We start from the raw sequence: 20786 nt of genomic DNA on the forward strand, positions 1-20786 counted from the left end.
ACAACCCAAGTCCTGCACTAATCCTGCAAGCTCTGCTGCAGGGTAAGCAGTGCTAGTGAGACAAATCCTCTGCTGGAATGAACAGTATTTATCAGTGGCAGGATGCTGATACATGGCTCCACTGACGGGCCCACTTTGCATAAAGGAGCCCGAGTCCAGGTCTGCTTAGATTCTCCAGATGAGGACAGTTGGATATATGAGATTAAATACAATTAAACTTAACTGCAATTAAATTTAACTTTCACCTTTCTGAGAGGCCTTTCACTGGAGCTCACCTGGTTGACTAGGTGGCCTTTTGCCCCTAAGAGCCACAGATTCACTCGAATACTTTTTTTCTCAGGGCCATTCTTGAAAATTTCTTCCTTGATAATTTCAAACCAAGGAAGTGGAGGTGGGGGAAAAGGGACCCCTTCCTGAAGACTGGCTGCAGACTGCTGGTGACCTTGTTATTTCCATTAAGGAGCACATTTCTGCCTACCATGGCAGGACACAATGCAGAGAAAGGCATGGCTAGGCCAGCCCCGGGCTATTTAGGAAGTTATAGGTCATAACCCACACCTTCACCTCCACCTGGAGACCATTAAGAAGCCCATGTAAAACCTGGAGCGCATGATTCATTGGCTCGCAGTGAGTTAAAAGCATGTCCTGTTCAGAGCCCCATTGTATAACCTGCTGTTATCAAAGAGACAGTTCTCAGACCCAGCTATTTCCTTCAGCTAAAAACGCATGGAGGGCAAAACAGAAGTGACTTGCCCAGTGCTCAGCAGTAAGTCAACAGCAGCACCAGACACAGAACCTAGGCGTGCTGGCTGGGCCTGCAAGCGAGACACCAGCGTGCTCTGGCAAGGCTGCTGCTGCCTTTGGCTCTTCTGCTGGGTTCCCAGAGACAAATGCGTTGAGCCAGTTGGGCCATGCTGTGTGTTGGGGCAGAACTTGAGAGGATGCCAGTCCCTCCCCACCCTAAATGTCCCTGCCTGCAGAGCCAGCTGGCTCCCTCCAGGCCCAAAGAAGAGTGTCAGACAGCTCCTGCACAGCCTGGCTGGCCAGGGCACTTACCTGTAGGGCCACCCCACACCATGGGCATCTCTGACAGTCTTGACATCCCCAGTGCTGTCCAGGGGAGATGCTAGAGGTGGCTGGAATTTATGTCTGTAGGTGAGCAATCTTGCCAAAACAATGAGAACTTCCACCACACATGATGCTCAAGCAATGCTGTCAACTGCGTGTATTATTCATAAAAGATCTGCTGTCTTCAGTTACTCTGTAATCATCACATCTTTCATCATGGCACACATATCTCAGCAATTGTACTCATTACAAAACCACCATAGCAAAATGGAAAACAATGACATGCTCCTTGTTTTTCGCTGTGATTCGGTGGGATTGGGAACTCAGTGCAATACAGATCATTTAGCCAGCAGTGGAAGATGGATGGCGACATGCCAGTCAGTGCTTTGAAAAGCTCAACCTAGGTGACTCTGTCTGTTAAAAAGTATTCAAAAGCCCCAATTACAATCAGTTAAAAGCAATAAGCATGCAAATTATTTTAAAACAAACTTTAATTAATTTCAGCATATGTTTCACTTAGGCTGATTAGTCAAATCTGATTTTCTGAAAAGAAACAATAAACATCTGCTAATGATGATTTACATATTACCGCTCACATGGCCTGCAGTGTGTTCTGAGGTTCTGCACAGCACAGGAAAGTGACGTCGGGCTGTGGCAGCAACCCCCAGCCTGCACCACCAGGTACAGAGAGCAACAAAAATAATTCTTGGATAAAATGCCTAGACATGCCCTAAAAGAACATCATGGTGTTGGTATGATCAACTGTCCCAGAGGAGCTTTCCTTTTTTTTAAGTGCGCTTTGAGAAAAACAGGTAAAACAGCCTGAAGTCTGGGCTCAGGGGACCCCAAACTGAAGCTCTGCACAGCCTGACCTTGATACAGCCCTGAACTCAGGGATGCCAAGTGAGAAGATTTTCAGGTGGCTGCATTCAGAATAACAAGAAGGGCCTAACCTATTGTTCAGACACCACTTCCCTCTAAAACCAGTGGGAAAAAAATTATCATTTGCTATAAACACACAATTTAGCCAACACAATTGCTTATTCTCCCTTCATTATATAGGGAGACAGGATGTGATAATCCTGCATAGTCAGGAAGCTAAATCCCTCTTTACACCCAAGACTCCGTCGTGGGAGGCCTGAATACAACCCCTCATACCCCTGGGCCTGAACCTTGCAATAATGTAAATATTTAAAAGTCCATGGCATTTTATATTCACAAGGCTGATAATGGAAAAGCTTTAATATCCTTACAATGCCAAATCCAGATTAACACAATAATGGTGGCTCCCAAGCAGTTTATTAGCACTCATACCCAATATGTAGAAATCCTGGAGGGGAAAAAAAGGAAAAAGAGAAGTCCTGCCAACATATACTGCACACCGAGCAGCAGGATGTTGTATTCCAAGAGTTATTTCAGTTGTAGAAACCACGCGGCACCATGACTTGGCATGAAGAGAGGATAAAGGGAGACCGGCCTATGACAGGTGTTGCTTTAAATATTTTGAAGATATGCATCAGGAATAGTTCATAAAAGTGCTTCCAAAGTAGCTCTTACACCCACTAGGCTTGGCAGTCCTCACTCTTAAAAAACATGAACTTGGCGCAGTAGTCTCCTAAATCTTTTAAACTGGCTTAATCCTCCCAGTAATGAAACGTGCAGTCAGCTAGATGGGTGCATTTATCTGAAACTCACTTATTTACAAGCAACTAAAACATGAAATTAGCTGGTCCTGGAAGGCTGCTTTGTACTTCCCAACTCCTCTGCTATCATAAATCAACCCGTTCAAGAGGGTGCCACATTTGTTTTTCCCATTCTCACATTCTGTATGAACATTTATATGCCAAAGATGATCCTCTAGAGATGTCTCTGCACGATTCAGTGATTTCTGGCTTCTGTGGGACTAGAAGTGCATGTGTGTTGGCAGACATCAGGAGGTTTGCAAAATCAGGAGTTCTGGGAATGTTTCAAAAGGAGGCTTTTTTTCCCAAACAGTGCTACTGGTGCAGGCATCCAATGTGAGTGGTAACACCACATTTCCATCATTCCCTCTGATGCCTTAGGTTTTAACCTTTACATTTTTCAAATCCTGTACTGCTTGGTGTGTGACTGTGAAGTTTCTTGTAGCCTGTTAATTTTTGCTCTCTCATGCTAGGTAGACATAACAAAGCCTCTCCGGGCCTGCTCTTCAAGGACGCCAAGACTGTCCTAGGCCAAAAGTATAAACCAAAGAACCTCTGGGGGGGGGGGGGGGGGGGGGGGTAAGCTGAGGGGAAAACTGAAGTTTTAATTGGAGAATTAACCCTGCTATGCAAATGAACCAAACCTATAAAAGGGGGAAGAACTCGTGACCTGTTGTCCATCTTGGGGTCCATTTTTGAGAATAGCTTCAGGCTCCCCAGGGTGTACCTTTGAGGGCCTTTCAAATAAATACCTCTTTTATTCCCTTACTCCTGTCTAATCTCTGTTTCTAGGAGGCCTCTCAAGGCATCACCTCTTTGCAGAGAGCAATCCAGTGAGCAGGAGATTGAGCTGTACTCCACATTTGCTCCCTTTGTACCAACCAAGGAGGCTCCAGTGCCCAGGCAGAGATATGTGCACCCATCACAAACACTCCATACATTCTGGGAATGCTGATTCTGGTATCTCCTACATAGGGAGGGAGAACAGCCTTAACCTATTAAATGCAAAAAATTCACTCCTCAACCTTTTGCCCAGCTTGGTGAAATAAAGGATTTTCCAGGATTCCTCACCATTATATTCCCTGGTGTGTTCTGGCCCCATTCTGCATAACAAAGTGGTCAGTGGTCAAGTAGCACTGATATATAAGACATTTTCATCTTTAGGATTCAAAATTAGTATTGAATTTTCCCTTTAGGGAATTCCTTCCAGAAATTATACTACCACAGCAGGGATCACCAATTCAGGACTGCAGAAAATAACACACCTTGGAAGGAGGAAACACTGGAGCAACAGGAGATCAAAGCTCACAACTGGTAGCTGAAAACACCATCACTAAGCCAGCCAGGCCCTGGGCCATCACGGAGCTCCTCCATGCTTCATCTCTGACTAGAAGGTTATTCCAGTTGGCTTCTACCAGAAAAAGTGACCAGCTCTTGCAAGGGTAAAACATTTGATGCAAAATGGTCTGGAGATCAGAATTTGCCTTTTTCTTCTTTTGTAATGTGGCACATAAGAAAGATGAAAAAAAATAAAGAAGGGCTGCTTTTCTTATTTGCCTGAAAGAATGGCACATTCATAAATGTACCTTCATTTGCCTTCTTACACCAAATTATTGCCTGTCACCTGATCATTTCAGCTGCACAACTACTACAAGGATTTTTCTTTATTCTGGAACTCTTTCAAGTACAGGACTTAAAACAGCACAAAGAGCAGCATGAGGCTTGAAAATGCCATCAGGACCACAGAAATAGGAAAGAATCTGTTTCCATATAAACTTTTAGAAAAGAAACAGCAACTCTTCATTCATTCCTGTATCCTCTTTGAGGTCTGGAGTAAAGATTTGCTGGAAAAATGAGTTACATGTGATTATACCATATGATGAGTCAGAAAAGCTCTGGGCAAGAATTCAGCAAACCTCAGTTTTACCACTGTTCATATGCTTCTAAAACAAGATCCCGAGGAGCTTGTTGTCAGGCACAGAGGAAACGGGGCATGCTGGATATGCAGCTTTTTCCAGCCAGCAAACGGGATGCATGTGTGAGATGGAGGTGGCTTCTCACAAATTCTACTCTCCCCCAAACACAGGGGTCCTCAAATTTTGTTGGCCTGGGAACAACTGTTAACAAAAACCACTCTGCCAGAATCTCAGCCTGTTCTCATCTTGCTTGCATCAATTTGAATGTTTTAATTCCCTGATGGAACAAGCAACACTGGAGGGTCTCAAAGGTGACACAAGAAGCCGATGCTGTAAGAGATGAGCCCTCTTCTGACAGGTATCAAATAACACCTCAAATCTACTCTGGAAAAAGTGAGAGAGTGGAACAGAATAAAATATACAACGTGATAGCAAAGCTCCTTGTCTTTGAGAGCAAAACCCCCATCCTGTGTGAAGAATATGAAGGAAACAGATGTTCCCGTGTGGAGTTTAATGGCTGGATTGTCAAAGGGATAACATAACTTCTCCTTATATGCATGTCCCTTGCTCAGACTAGTAGAGCAAAACTTTTTCCTCTTGACATAATAATTCTTGATTAAGGACCAGATCCCAACCAGTTCCTCCATAAGTACCCTACATTAGAAGCTGCAAAATTAGCCCACGTGCCCAGGAGAGCACAGATACCTTCCTCTGTGAATTTCTGGAAGCAGGCATTTTCTGGGAGGAATAACCCTACCAAGGGCAGGATGAAGGAGAAGGGGTTTCTGGGCAGCTTCACTATAAGCAGGTATGTTTTGGGTCCACATCAGCTGCAAACCCCAGTTATGCAATTGAGTTTCCACCAAACTGATTTTGAAGTGTCCTGACCACAGACAGGTTCCAGCCCTCAGGTCTGAGAGCCAACCAAGGCTGCAAGTCTCTCTGAGCCCCTAAAAGAGAAGAGTGCACAGCACTAAACCTTCCATGCTGTTCCATGCTTCCTCAGTATCTAGAGGCTGTAATGAACAGAGTCTGTCCTCTAGAAGGTCACAATTCAAATTTTACTGCCAGTCCATTCACCCTCTCTCTGTTTTTCATGTTAGGTTTTGAGCTACCGTATTGGGTACTTCTCAGGTCAGCTCCTTTACTCTTAAGTGAACCTCGATTTATTTACAAACAAAAGCAGAGAACACCAAGTGCATTGCTGGGGAATCAGTAGTTAAGAATCATCTACATGACCATGCTATGACCACGAGAGCTCCTACAAAAAGGTCACCACATATTTATCCAGCTGCACACTCGGTAGGACTGTGCTCTGTAAGAAGTGCTTTTAGCAAGAGTTAACATTTTCAAGACAATATGTCAGCTAACGTAACCTTTGAGAGGAGGGTTCGAAGAAAGGTTAAGGGAAGTTAACCTAAATAGCTTAAAGAAATAAAGAGAAGTGTTGGAGGTAATTAATACTTGAGAGGAAATAATGTAAAGGAGAAGAAAGACTTATTTAAGGTTGGCCAAGTGCAATGTACTACAAGAGGTAATGGCTTTAAATTAAAGAAGGGCAAGTTTAGATTAGATAACAAGAAAAAACTTTCCAACAGGAACAGTAATTCAACAGCATAGCAGTCTGGAGAGAGAAGCAGCACAAGCATTATCAACAGACACATTCCAGCTGACGCCAGCGAGCGCTCTCAGAGGGAAAATACCTGGGGTAAACCACAAGAGATCCCAGGGATTTGACTCAACAGTCTATAAAGACCATTCCAAACCCAACATCTATGATCCTGTAATTAACGCACACATCACCTATTAATCTTACATGTTCCAATGGCTACCACTTCCCATTTAAACCATACTCACCTGACAAAGATGGATGGGGGACTGTAGAACCGTAATGTAGCCCTACCATGGATTATTGGGCAGATCCTCCCCTCAGCCATGCATCACATCTCACCTCGTATATGTTATGTTACAGTAAATTTTCAAAGACCTGCACCCTCCCCCAGAAAAGCCAGATGCAAGAACCAAGTTGAAAAAACTAAAAAGTTTTTCAGGTATTGATTTAGCAGCATGGTTAGCTGACCACAGTTTGTAAATGTGCTGAAATCTTTCAAAATAAAAATGATTGGATCTGCTAACAGCATGGCACCACATCAAATTTTATGAGTATTTGCCATGATCTTTATAATTCTGAAAGACTCATATTTTCTTCCTCAATCTCATGATTTTCCTTGAGCCTACAATATCATCTGTTAACCTCTTCTTGTTTGCAAGGACAGTTGTTCAAGTGAATTTCAAAAAGATTTGATGGCTTCTGGCAGGGAATAGAAAATACAAGATGTCACATAGTATGCAAGAGGAAACTGAACAAGATCTCCTCTATCACACACTACGCAACATAATTAGCAGAAGCATTGCTTCATTCTGATTAAAACCATATTCTTCACAGCACAGTTGTTCTGTTGTGCGTGTTCTCTAAACCCAGACATTCCCTCAAGATTAAAACTTCTCAGAAAAGTACAGGGAATTTGAAGGCATCCCACAGCAAACTAGTAACTGGCTCCAAAAGTACAATGAGGGTATGAGTGGGGCAAAGAACTGCGGGATTAGGGCCAGATGAGCTGTGATATTTCTGTGCTTAGCCACTACTGAAATCTGAGAGACACTGTCCTGTGCTGGGCTAGAATGACAGAGTCAGAAATCCAGCCACGAAATGAGGGCTCCTGGTTTTTCTTCCCAGCTTCACCATTTGGTACCAACAAGGTTGCAAGCCTAACAATTCAGTGCAGGCTTGCAAAGGTTGGTTTATGGACTTTGAACTACTTAAGGCTGGGTCCTGCCTCCCCCCACAGCTGTGAGTTGAGGTAGAATGAAGCCTTAAAGGGTTTGCCTGAGGGACTCGGATGCAAGATGTGTAGCCTTGGCTCTCAGCTGAGGATTGAAACCCTGATTAGGTTCAGAACCACAAAGCTTTTCACTGCTGAAAGTAGAGGTTGCACCTCTGAAGCAGATAATAACAAAATCATCAGCTGGTAACAAATACTGACCTTCTAACAGCCACTCATCCTGAGATGCCTTCTCTGTCATCACACAGGCAACATCTGTGTCATGTCCCTCTCTTCATGGGCTGTCCCCCATGGCCATCATGGGTGTAGATTCCCAGATGAATTCCTAGATGAATACAATTCAGCTCGTAAAAATATAAATTTAAGCTGAATAAAGTTGAGTAAGAAGTAAGTTTCATTTCTGCAAAGAAACTCAAGGATCATTTCTACTGGCCAAGACTGTCTCAACACTGCACCTCATCATGTGTCTGCTGAAGAAATTGTTCCCTTTACAACCTCTGTTGCCTTAGAACAGGTGTCACATTCTGCCCCACCTCTGTCACTCTCTGCAGAGTATTTCACATGCTCCTGTTCATCCTCAGAGTAACTGGAATCCTTCAAAGGAAAATGAAAGCGAAAAGCCCAAAGCTCCAAGTTCCCGTGGCAAAACTGACACACTCGCTGGTCTGCTCAGGGAGTCAGAAACCAGAGCTGAAGTATAAAATTCTTTCTGTAAGTTAAATCACCTTTCCTCTGAGGAAAAAAAAGCTGCACAGAGTTGTATTAAATATGGCTGTCTTCAAAGGCCACCTGACCATACATTTGCCAAAAATTTAATGGAGCTAAGTTGGCTACAAAGTATGAGCTGGATATTTGAAGAGGTTTCGGCTCATCAAAGGAATAAGATATTTAGAACAGCTGTTTGACAGAAACCAAGCTCACATTAAGGTGGAGCTCAATAAATGAATTGAAGAAATTGCAGGATTAATTTATCAGCAATGAGATTATATTTGGGAAAATAAAGTGTTCTTGTAAGTCATTGATTTGCTTCCTGGCATCAGTTTAAGAGATGTCCAGAAATGTTACAAGGTGATCTGCGATTTCCAAGTTTAGGTTAAAGGTTACAGGTAACATGGTCTTCCAGAATAAAAGCTCTATTTGTGGTTATAACCAGCTCAGACTTTGTCTATGGTGATTTTTAGTTCTTGCTGCATCATCTCAGATGCTAAATGCCTTGAACCGCACGTATGAAAGGTAGGAGTCAAACAAGCATTGGTTGGTGACATTTCAGGTTTCCTCATGAACTCCCCTAGAGCCCACAGCCTACACTCCCACATCCACCCCACAGTTCCCTACATCCATACCCTCCAACCACAAGCATTCACCCTGTTGCTCCCAGATGACTCTGGCTGAAGCTGATGAGACACTTTCTCCATGGCTGCATTGGGCACTGGCTTCAGCTCTTCCCTCCCAGCAAAACAGTGGGCAGGGCCATGACTGATTTGTCCGCTTTCCCCACAGCACAGCCTGTGTCTGGGTGTACCCAGTGCCTGCCCAGAGCCCCAGTGGCTTCAGCAGAGGGTGGCTCTCTCTGTGCCTCAGAACACAGCTGGGGCACTGCCAAGGTGTGTGCAAGGGAGGAAAATGGGCAGCAGAACTCTGTAGCTGCTGGCAGTGCCTGTACATCACACACACACACACCCCCCCTGCGTGGACTGATTCTCTACAGGAGTGTGATTCCTCCCCACACAGCCCCACCAGCCACTGCCACTTGCCCCAAGGAGCTGCCTTCAGGAGTCTGGAGATCAAAACCCACCCCCTGCCTGGAGTCCCACATCAGACACCAAAGGCATTCACACTCCAGAACAGGTTTCTATGAGCCCTTTATTAATACTGTATATTCCTTTGGTGCCCGAAATTACTCAGTTTCTAGCTTACTGTCTCACAGCTCACAGGGGCTTATTATTAATGGCCCAGTAAAACAATATACAGCCTGTTGTATCTTAATTCAGGAGTAGGTAATGACCAACTTAGAGAAATCATTTTAGACCTATGGGTTTTCTAAGGCCTTTTGAAGGTAATGGCAGTAAAATATGCATATATTAATGTTACTTGCAGAAGGCAGAATATAGTGGCAGTATAAGCAATAATGCAGCACTGCATAATAAAAATTGAAAATTCTTTTCCCTAAGTGTAAATATAAAATACCTCTGGGGGACATATCTAAAGGAAGAGTGTTTCAATAACACATAGTTAAACTCAAAATTATATTTTTCAAAGCTATCCAAGTACAGTCTAATAAATAAACCATAAAATAAAACAACATTTTACAAGGAAGACTCATACTGTATTTCAAGCTTTTTGCCACTCTTAAAATCATTATTTAATACAGACAGTTTTAGTCACAAAATTTCAAGAGTTTATTCAATATCTTTTATGTGCTTTACAAGGTTATTAGAGAATTTATTTTCTCTTTCCCTTACAGATTGGAAGGTGGGCAGTGATATATGAGCTTTCACATTTTATTTATTCACCAAACTGTTCCAGATGTGATCCCATCATTTATCCACTGACACATCAAACCTGCTGCGTGACCTTTACAGTGACCTCTTTACAACATTTGCTTTCATGCTCTAAAAGTTATAGCAGCTTAACAGTGCTTGCTTCAGTGGGAAGACAAGAGAACTGATATTTGGGAAGGGGGGGGTGTGCTATAATTTAAAAATAATAAAAATTTAATTACTCTCCTACAATATGAAAACTAAGTCCAGGTGGTGAACTAGCCAGTGGAGTTATATTTCCAGAAATGTTTCAATCATATTTCACTCCAAACAGTATTTCACTCCATGGATTTGGAATGTACTGGATTTGCACAGGCTAAATTTAGCAAGCACTGTCTTTCCCCCCTTCTTGTGATTTGTCACAGCAACAGGCATTCTTGGGGTGATACACCTTTCCTTATTATATATCAGCAAATAGAATGAGAATCCATCTGCAGTTTTCCTTCTTAAAGGGAAAAATTGCCTACAGTGCATCCAATATTTCCATTAACTAAAAAATATCTACATCACTGTGACCTTAGCATTATGCAAAAAACCCCATTTTGGCATCAAATCTTAGGGAGTCAGTGAGTACACAAAATTATTCCAGGTACAGATCATTCATTCCAGGCAGCTCCCAAAGCCCAGGCTTGGCCAGCTGGGACTTTCCAAGTGTGGTGAACTTTTCCTTAGTACTTTTTTTGTTTTATGTACTTCCACAATTGGGCTGATACCAGCAGTAGACAGGCCTCCATTGTGGTTCACACAATATTTATGGCCCAAGAGGTAGCAGAGAATCTCAAGAAGCAAATGCAGACACACACACACAGAGGCAGAGGTACCCACACACAGTCTGAATCCAAGAGAGCTGTAGCCAAGGGATGAAGCTTTAATAGCATGAAAAAGATGCTGGAAGCCTTCCAACTAACAACTCCCCACACTTCAATTTCACTTAAAAGAATTCCTACGGACTTCAACAGAAGAACATGCAAGTCAGAAACAAGTAAAACCTGGGAGAGGCTGTGTTGAGAACTTCTGGATAGTCTCTTGGTTTCCACATCATCAGCTGTTTGCTCTACCCATCCCCACTTCAGGTTCATTTCACAACAATGTCTGGATTCTTGAATTCCTATCAAAGCAAAACCTGAATTGTGAGGCACCAGAGAACCCCACAACCTTTTTACGGGTCCTTGTCTCCCTTCCCTCTCTCCTGATCACAATTATGATCACAAAGGTCATGTACCACTGCAGTGCAGACATCTGGCCAGTTGAGGTACCCAGTGACCTAAGTCCACACTGCAGAATCTGGGTATAAAAAACAGAGGAGCAGAACAACCCCAGAAAACCCTCCCAGAGCTACACACAGACACCTGTGGTTAATCCAAACACAGGCTTCTATTTCAGTGACTTTTAGCACAGAACTAAAAACCGAGTGGAAGCTGAGCCTGTAAGATTTATGCTTGAAGTAGGAAATCAGATTCACTCCTGCAACATTTCCCCCACCTCTGCAACACAATGTTCTGAAACTGGATTTTACTTTTTTTGTTTGGTTGTTTGGGTGGGTTTTTTGCTTTTTGTAGAAATAACAGGGTTTCTAAGTAAGATCTTAAACAGCCTTGGTTTTGTAATATTAGGTCATCAATAATGGTAAAATTACATCAAAGAAAATACACTTGTTTCTTTAGGTGTAAAGCAAAGCTGGTAGAAAAACAATGCATTAACCTCATGTGCTGTGAAAACAGGTGAAGGGTACAAATAGTAGATCTGAAGGTGCCAGCAGGAGAATATTCCAAAGCTCTCTGGAAGTACTGCTTCCAGGTTAAGTGATCACAGGAAGATTACAGTAACACACCACCATTGAGTGATTAATTCTCAGAAAAGGAAAGAAGGTGAAGTCCTGTTTTGATCACTTCTCTGGTTCACAGACTTACATTTCAGCTGGAGTCCTACTTTAAATAAACAGAGCTGAGATTTGAAACTTTTTAAATAACACTCAGAAATAAAATTCAAGTGAGCTCCCCTGCTCGCTTTCTATCACTTATCCCTGCTGGCAAAGGAAATGCAACTGTTGGCTTTTGAAAGCCACAAATTTGCAAGGGTCTGGGGCATGAGCTGGCAGGAGGCTCAGACTCCTTGATGTTTGTAATTGAAAAGGACATGAAGTAATGAAGTAATTTCCCTGTCCCTATTCTCCATGTTTATCAGAGGCCTGTCTGCGGTGGAGGAAGGGTGACAGGGTAATCTGAGCCTCCACAGAAAACCTGCTTTTTCTCCAAAGTTATTTAGATTTCCATGAGCGCTGGCAGAATTTTGGAAGGAGTCCAGGCGAATGAAGGAATTTGGCTGCTCTGAAAATACCATACAGGAACTTTAAAAATTGAACTGATTTATGCCCTGTAATGTTTTCAATACTGTATAAATTAAGTTTGAGTTCCCAGCCTGGATTTTAAGAAGAAATTTTATATGTTATGATCCATGAAAGAACTAGAAGAAAAAATATCTTATTGTATGATAATTCCACCTCTCCCATAAGAAGTGCTAGACTTTGCATATATAATGTGTTCAAAGGAATAATATGGAAAATGCATTACTTTGTAACATCAAAGGATGTTCCAGAATACCTTGAGGTCCTGACAGCTATTTGGAGTTTGCTAATATCACACAGCACTGTGAAATATATTAGCAATAGAAAGTTTGTATGTTCTGTTCACCACTGACTGACTGTAGAGCTGGGCCTGGGAAGAGAGGAGGCTTCTGAAGTGCAGCACCTAGAAAGTGTAAGCTAATTGATGGGGAAAATTATCTCCTGCAGAGGACTGCTTGGAGCCACCTTTAGTCTTTCATGTGCAGATGGCAGTGCCTGGGCGCTGTCCCCTGTGGATATGCCTGTGTCACACACTCCAAGTGGAGATGTCCACAGCACGGTCCCGGGAAGTCCCGTAGCGCCAATAAACAAGCCCTGTGCTTTCTGAGGCTTTATGATAAACTGTGAGGTTTTCAAAGAAACCACAATTTGCACATCTAACAAATATAAATATGTTTATCCATGGCGCCTTGTCCTCTCACAGAGGGAGATACAGCTATAAATAGCTAAATATTATTTTCCTCTTTTAATCAGCCATGGACACAACCTCAGCTGGGGATCTGAACGTTGAGTTACAGTTGATCCCTGATTTGATTAATAACCAGACTCCTCTGAGGTCTGAATCTTGTTTCTGGTTCAGAGGTCAGCACATACAAAGGTCCATTACCGGTGAGCCATCCTCCTCTGCGCTAACAAACACCAACCCACAGCACAGCTGAACACCCGAGAGCTGCAGAATAGGCAGCGTGGGGCTCAAGCTGGTCCCCAGCTTCAGGCCCTGAGGAGGAGCATCAAGAGGCTGAGATGAAGAAGCTGCCTTCACAAGTGTGAAAACAGAAGCTTAAGAGGAGATTGCTTTCATCTGGAGTCTGAAAGAAAAATTGTGAAGTTAGCAGAAACCAAGGGAGACACCAGAGAAGTGAAATTATAAAATTAAAGCTGTGCTGGCTGTCAAACTCCCCTCCAAAAAATAGGACAGTGAAGCAGGTGAGGAGCCATTCACCAGGCAATCAGGAAAGAAAAAAAGTTATTCATCAGGAACCTCTTTCAGAAGCAGACATGTACCTTCAGCATGCAGACACCTGTGGGGTTGTCACCAACATTCCCTACAAAGTGGAAGGGAGCAGAATCTATTGTCCATAACTGATGTTACACACCACCATTCTTCTGTCCCTGCACTTTGAGTCATCTTTGAACTAAAAAGCTCTAAATTTTCTGGTTGCAATCTTCAGTCCATGATTGCTTGTAACCGCTGTCATCACCATGCCCTTCCACATGCAAATGACACAACTATTATACCGAAGATTTGGTACCAATGATTGTGCATGGGCAGATTAAATAATATTTTTTAAGATAATAAAATTAACTTTAAAAAACAAAACAAACAAGGCCAAGAGTCCTCTTCCAGGACAGATGTTTCTCTCTCTTTTTCTATACTGTGTGCCACTCATGGTGTTTAAAATATATATTGTGACACAGTTCTTTGAATCAAGGCAACAACTCCTCTCATCCCGCCTTTTGTGTCATTAATAGTTTCAACCCCTATTTTCCTGTTGGGACAGGTAACAATCCCACCCTTTCAGCAAGACATCACATTGAGCATATACCTTTATCTTTTTCCAAAGTGCAGAATTCTTCTCCCCACCACATGTCCATAATCAGGGCACGCCTAAAGCATGAACCACAACTAACCCTGGACAAAACCCCCACCTGTCATACCTGTGAAAATGGAACAGTGATAAAATACAAAGCTGTTCTTAGTTCTGTGGAGAAATTTAACCTATTGGGAATGGGTGTTTTCACAGACACTCCCAGCAGAATGGAGAGAGACCCAGATTTACAGTGTAATTAAAATTATATTTTTCCATTTTATTTTTCACTACGTGGCTTCCTTTTTTCCTTTGCTGTAGTATTCTGTGGGCCTTAAAGAAGTGTCTCTGTATCTTAGTACACAGAGGTCTTGGGATATTACTTGAAAACAGTACACCAAGAGGAAATTGTGCAATCAATTCCATGAGAATGCCTCCCTCAGCAATAAACACTGCCTGTGCCAAATAAATGGGTGATGTGCGTCATAAATTTCCTTTTCCTGTCAGAGCAGCCACAAGAAATGGATGAAGTTATGCACATTTGTATAAAAATAAAAATGTGTTATTTGCTCTAGCGCGCACTGCGGACAGGACACTGGGAGCTGCACCGTGCCTGCCTGGGCTCCCAGCGCCACACAGCCCAAGGCACAGCTCCTCACACACAAAGGAAAGCACAGTCAGTGTTTCTCACAGTCTCACTGTGCCATTTCCAGCCCAACTGTTCACAAACAATGAGGAATGCCCGATTTTTTTGCGTTCAACTTAAGCCCCTATCAGAGACAACTTGTTAAAGCAGAGGTGTTTACCACTTGCTGCAAATCAGACCTAGGCACACAGTCTTGGCTGAACAGCCCAAGCTTGCCAGTCCAAAACCACCAGCTGCTGGACTGAAAAGTCATGATCTTTTCTTCTTTTCTAGGTCGTATTTTTCCCACTGACTGAGCCTACAGAGTGAGAAACGCCTTGCATTTACATCCCAGCAACCTCACCCACCACCCTTACGCAAACTCAGCTCCTCATCTGGCATAGATAAGCACAGGACACCAATTTAATGCAACTCAGAAACCTCACTCCAAGTGGGGATTCAGACTATGGCAGCAACATATTTTGGATTATTATTCTATTTATTTTACTATTATTCTATTTATTTTACTACTCTTTATTGTACCCCATTCCAGTATTATTCCCAAGTGCAGATGTGTCACACAGTGCAGTGAGAGCCTCTGACCCTGAGCCCCTCAGGGGCTGGGCAGCGACACCGTCCACATCCCCTCACTTAAACTGTTCCTGCCCAGGACACACACTGACACTAATCAGTATCAACTCTGCCTCTCCATCACCTCTGCTCACATTCCTCCTCATCTCTTCTTTGCCAGCCACTTCTATAAGATTCCTGGCTCAACTGGAGGAAAGAGAGAGCTGTCAACACTGATATATTAGAAATACAATTCAAGCAGCTGCTATTTGTGTTTTATTTTTAGACAACTTTATTTTTCCCCTCAGATTCTATAATATTATTCTTTCTCCTGGGTCAAACAACATCTGTTGTATAAAAAGTAAACTCATTTGGATTATCAAGTTTGCATCTTTCCATTTATATTTTACTCTAGTTGCCTCACTAGGAATTGTCCTGCGCTGCCCTCTGATATTTCATGAACAAATGGGTCCATAAGAAGATCTTGGCATGACTTAAGCATCTGCAACCACTTCACAGGCCTTAACCTGATAAACTACAACTGCTCCACAGCAGGACTTACACATCCATACTGCCCTAAGAAGCAGGGAGCAGAGCAGCAAGGGGTGCAGCCCCCTCTTCCTACCTTTGCTGCCTGCAAGGTGCAAGGGGCTGCATCAACAACCTTCTGTACTGCTGCTGCCAAGGGCTTGCTCTGGCCACAAAAAAGTCACCAGTGACTGCCTTTAACAGTCTGTGCAGGCATGACTGTAATGTGTCAAAAAACATATAGACACAAAATGTCAGCACCTGGCACAGGTGTCTAAGGTTTGAGGTCACCTACGCCAGCTGGGCATCTGACCCTGGGCTGGCTGCAGGACTGGTCCCCCCAAGCAAGGGCATTCTGTCCTGTCAGGGCTCACAAATAGTGAATCAAACCAACACTGAAAGTGAAAATCAAGTTCCTACATCCGAACCTGATTTAGTCCAGCAAGAATAAAGTTATTCAAACTCATGGAGGGCTTTGCAGCTCTGGCTCTGGCCCCTGTGCCTGTGGACCACTGGCAGCACTCAACGCCTTTGTTTCACTCTTCTCAAAGAATAGAGCTAGAGGAAAAAAAATTAAAAGGAAAAATCCCAGCTCTTTGGAGACACAAGATTAAATCAATGCTATTGATTTGATCCCAGCTGGCATTTTGTACACTGAAATGCCAATCTCTCCCCCTCCAAGTCAAGAGTTAGGGCAAGCAGGACAGAGAAAGATGACAGTGGTTGGCCAGATGTGATCCTCACAAGCAAAGCAGTTATTCTCATGTTTGGTTACTGCTGAGAAGAGTTTGTTCAGCCATCAGAGACAGATCCACACAGGAGCCAGTGAAGAAAGGACTCTCTTGCCTGGAAGGGCAGGAAGGGACCTCAGGAAGCCAAAGAAAACTCTGATGAGCCCACATCATTTTTCCTGTGGCTCATACCTGACCTTTAGTGCTTACTTTCCTCTTCTGTTGCTACCTCTGTTTTCTAGCAACAGTGAGGATCAGAACTGTAATAGTTTCCATCACGTCTTTCATAAAAAACCCCCTTGACTTTTCCATAAGGCTTTGCTCTAAGAAAATGACAATTTACAAACATGAAAATCTTTGCTGGTACTTCCTAAGGTTAAGGGAAAAAAAAGGCTATCTCCATATGTTCGCATTTGTTCTTTTAGGTAATATGTTCCCTCTAATTCTTCTAAATTGCTGGGACATGATGGATTTCCACAGCAGACTTTCTCCCCCTGAAGACAGTACAAAGAGCCTACAATGTGAACAACCACTTGCAGAACTGATATTCACTCTGGTCTGAATCTTCAGTATATTTTTGAACAGCAGCAAAACCCTTACTGCTGATCATGCCAGCAGTAATTTTGCCATCACACAGCCAACCACAAGCACACCCCTCCAGCTTTCTGCTAAGGATGCAATCCCAGGGGAGCACAAGAACATCTCTACATGCCCTCCTCCTCCCAGACACAGCCCAGGTAGGAACATAAGCAGTCTAACTTCACTTCCAGAGGCAACATGAAGGACATGTCCTACTCCTCACAACCAGATTCCCTTTGGGAGACCAAGCTCAGGTGTATCTCATGGGTGAGGGTGCAGCCTGCCTGCCATCCCACTGCAGCACAGAAGCACCATCTCTCATGCTCAAGGGTTGTTGCCAAACCCACTGAAGGGCTTGCACCCAGGCAGGTAAAGACTTACATGCCTTCAGTCAACACACAAAGACCAAGTATCTACAGAAATGAAATCTTCCCAACATCATCTCTTCCAAGCAGATTTTCTTGTTAAACCTTGACAGGGAACAGGCACTTTTGCTGCAGCAGTAACAGTCAGCATCCTGTGCTGAGCACTTGCCCCTTTTGTCTGCTGTCAGCTCCAGCTCATGGCAAGGCAAGAACTTCCAGATTCTGTTGTGTCCAAAGCCACCCTCTGCGAAGACACCCAAGAAATCAAGGGGGATATTTTGGAGGGAGATTGTGGATTTGCATCTACACCCTAGAATTACAGTGCTCCTTGTCTAGAAAAAACTGCTGGAGTTGCGAAAGAGCAGGATTTTGTACAATGGTTTGAATAGTTGATGGTTCCAGTCCAGTCAAAAAGCCTCACAAGAAGGGCCTGACTTTGCAGCCTGAAGTATTTCTGTTCCCAAGGGGCACGACGGTATGGAGAATCGTGACACAGTTTTTATGGCTAACTGAATATTTCTGTTCAATCTCTGAAGGGCTTGGGGTTTGTTTGAATTGTGAATGATGGCTCCTATCCCAGCTCTGTGTGTGACATACTCTTCTAGTGACAGAGTTCACACACTGAGCCTCAGTCAAGAATCCACACATACCCTGAAAGTTGCTGGCACACACAGTGTATAATTAAGATCATATGAGACTCTGAATTTCTTTCTCTTGCCCAGCTACAACCAAGAAAAGGGCCAAACAAATCTCTTTGCCCTTAAAAATTGGAAGGTAAGTCCTATAATTTGACTTTTCCTTACATGCCTTCATTTCTAGCTGTAATTTCTATTTAAATGTTTCTTTACACTCTCCAAAACCACCATTGTCATGGTACATTATGGCATGTTCATTTCCTGCAAGATAGCAAAGCAGTATTTTCAAAAGCAGCTAAAATAGTTGAAAGAACAAGTTCCCAGTCAAAATCTTTCCAGGTTGAAAGGTTCTATGAGCAGGGAAGTTACATGAGCAGCACAATGTGGATCCTCACCTCAGTGGTGCCAAGAGATTATTTTGGCAAGTTACTTTACAGACCTGAATGTAAAGGGATAAAAGGCTGGTTTGGCAAGTTGAAAGAGCAAGGCTAATTCCACAGATTTTACAGCAATAGGCAATGCCGCTTCAGGGAATTCAAAAAGCAAGAATAGATGTTCCTCTTATTAGAAGCCTATTTTATAATTTTATGCATCAGTCTGTTGACTGCTGTATCAGTCAATGAAGAGGAAAAAACCACTATTTTTGAGAAATACTAATTGCTGTCATTTAAGGTGCTGTCAGGATTGTGACTTGTAACTTCCAGCTTAATGTACATACAAGCCGAAGATGCTCAGCCTTCCTTCAGTGGTCAGGGCTGGTTAAGAGGGGGGGCAGAAGAAATGAGTATTTTGACAGTTTGACAAGTGCATTTCTTACCTGGCACAGCTGTGTTGTCTGGACTGGCCCTGGGCATTGATTGACATGCTTACCATAATCCAAGGGAAAGCAAAATAAGATTGCCTCTTGTACAGCTCAAATGAAATCAGCTGTCTTCTATAGCTGGGTAAATTCAGAGCAACTTGCTGAACTTGCTCTGAATATACACAAGGGGAAAAAAAATAAGGAGGATTTTAGTACTTAATTTTTATTATTGGAAACAGCCATCACATTGTGAACTCCTTTGAGTGTGGAAGGAAAGCCACATCTGAGAGTTTCAATGGTCAGTTTATGTAATATTCCATGCCCTGCCTTCAGTTTGATTGCTGAGCTTTTCCTCTTCTACAGCAACAACTTTGATTTCTTTTCATACAAATCTACATAGAAAAAAGTATTCTTCATCCTGCTGCCCAGCCTGTAAGTAACAACCCCTTCACTGGAGATGTGGCTTGTTCAGGACCCAGAAGCAAATTGACTAAATAGCCTCTCTTCCCAGGCAGGGGTGGAGGAAAAGCAATGTATTAGGGAACAACAAATCAACCCCAGGCTGGGGATAGTAGAGAAAGAAGGAAGAAAAGAGGAAAACCAAAAAGAAAAGAAGAAATAGATGGAGGAGAACAAGAGAAAGACAGAGAGAAATAAATAGTCTGTAGAAAAATATAATTGACTTCAAAACTCCCAGCCTCTGTTAAAGAGAAAGCCTTTGTGCTCCTCAGATTTCCTCTTTAGATGATGAATGTATGGGGTGGGAAGAAGCCTGCAGAGGAAGACTTGGCACTCTCACCTTTGTGCACAGGTTCTGCAGGGCTGCTCTTTGTTGCCTTATGCTACAACACACTGGTACAGTGACCAGCACTGCTGACAATATTCCAGGTGGGATCCAATGCCTTTCCCAGCAACAGACATATTGCCTCTTTTGTTTTTTTATCCTGCCCCTCCATTAATGCAGCCTTGTCTCTTGCTTGTCCTTTTGCCACAGATGTGATCTAGGCAGACAGTTTCAAGGCTTTTTCCAAAGGAAACACCCAACACATCAAATCCCTCTCTTCATCCCTCTGCTGAATGCTTGCTCTGTTATAACATATTTCCCAGACTGATTCCCTGCTTCCAGATTAATTACTCTACATTTCTCCACACTGAACTCCAGTTTACCGTTTGTTAGCAGAGTCACTGAAGAGATTTTGGCCCTGGTGAATATGCCTAGGCTGTGCCCAGTCATGGGGAGACCCTACACCATATTATCTCTTCCCTCGGCCCAGTGCAAAGCTGAAGTAACTCCTCAGACATCAGCAGTGCACATGCACAGTGTTTCTGAGGAGCAGGCTCGCTCTTTTCAAGGTTCAGCAAATAACAGACTGCTCTGAAGCACCTGGCAGCACAGCAGGGCTGGCAGCCCCTTGCCACAGCCCCAGAGGCACCCATGACTCCTGACCTTGCTGACAATGTTTCCACCCAGCAGAGACATGAAAGGACTCGTGGCTGGTCGGGCTGGGAAGTCAGAAGGGGGTCTTGCTAGGATGCTTTGCTGCTGGTGGTGCCAAACCTGGCTGCCTTAGAGACATGAGCATGGTGGGGCACCTTTGTGCTGTCTGGATTACACATCAGAGAGATCCTGAAACAGTCCCAAGAACAGCCTTCTGCCAGCTTGAAAAGTTTTCATCTGTGCTTATTGTCTCATACCTGCCCTCGAGCTGGTTTTGATCCAACAGCCTCTATTACCACCTCTTCCTTTACC

Source organism: Coloeus monedula (assembly GCF_965178545.1).
Source record: "Coloeus monedula genome assembly, chromosome: 12".
In the NCBI taxonomy this organism is placed as follows: domain Eukaryota; kingdom Metazoa; phylum Chordata; class Aves; order Passeriformes; family Corvidae; genus Coloeus; species Coloeus monedula.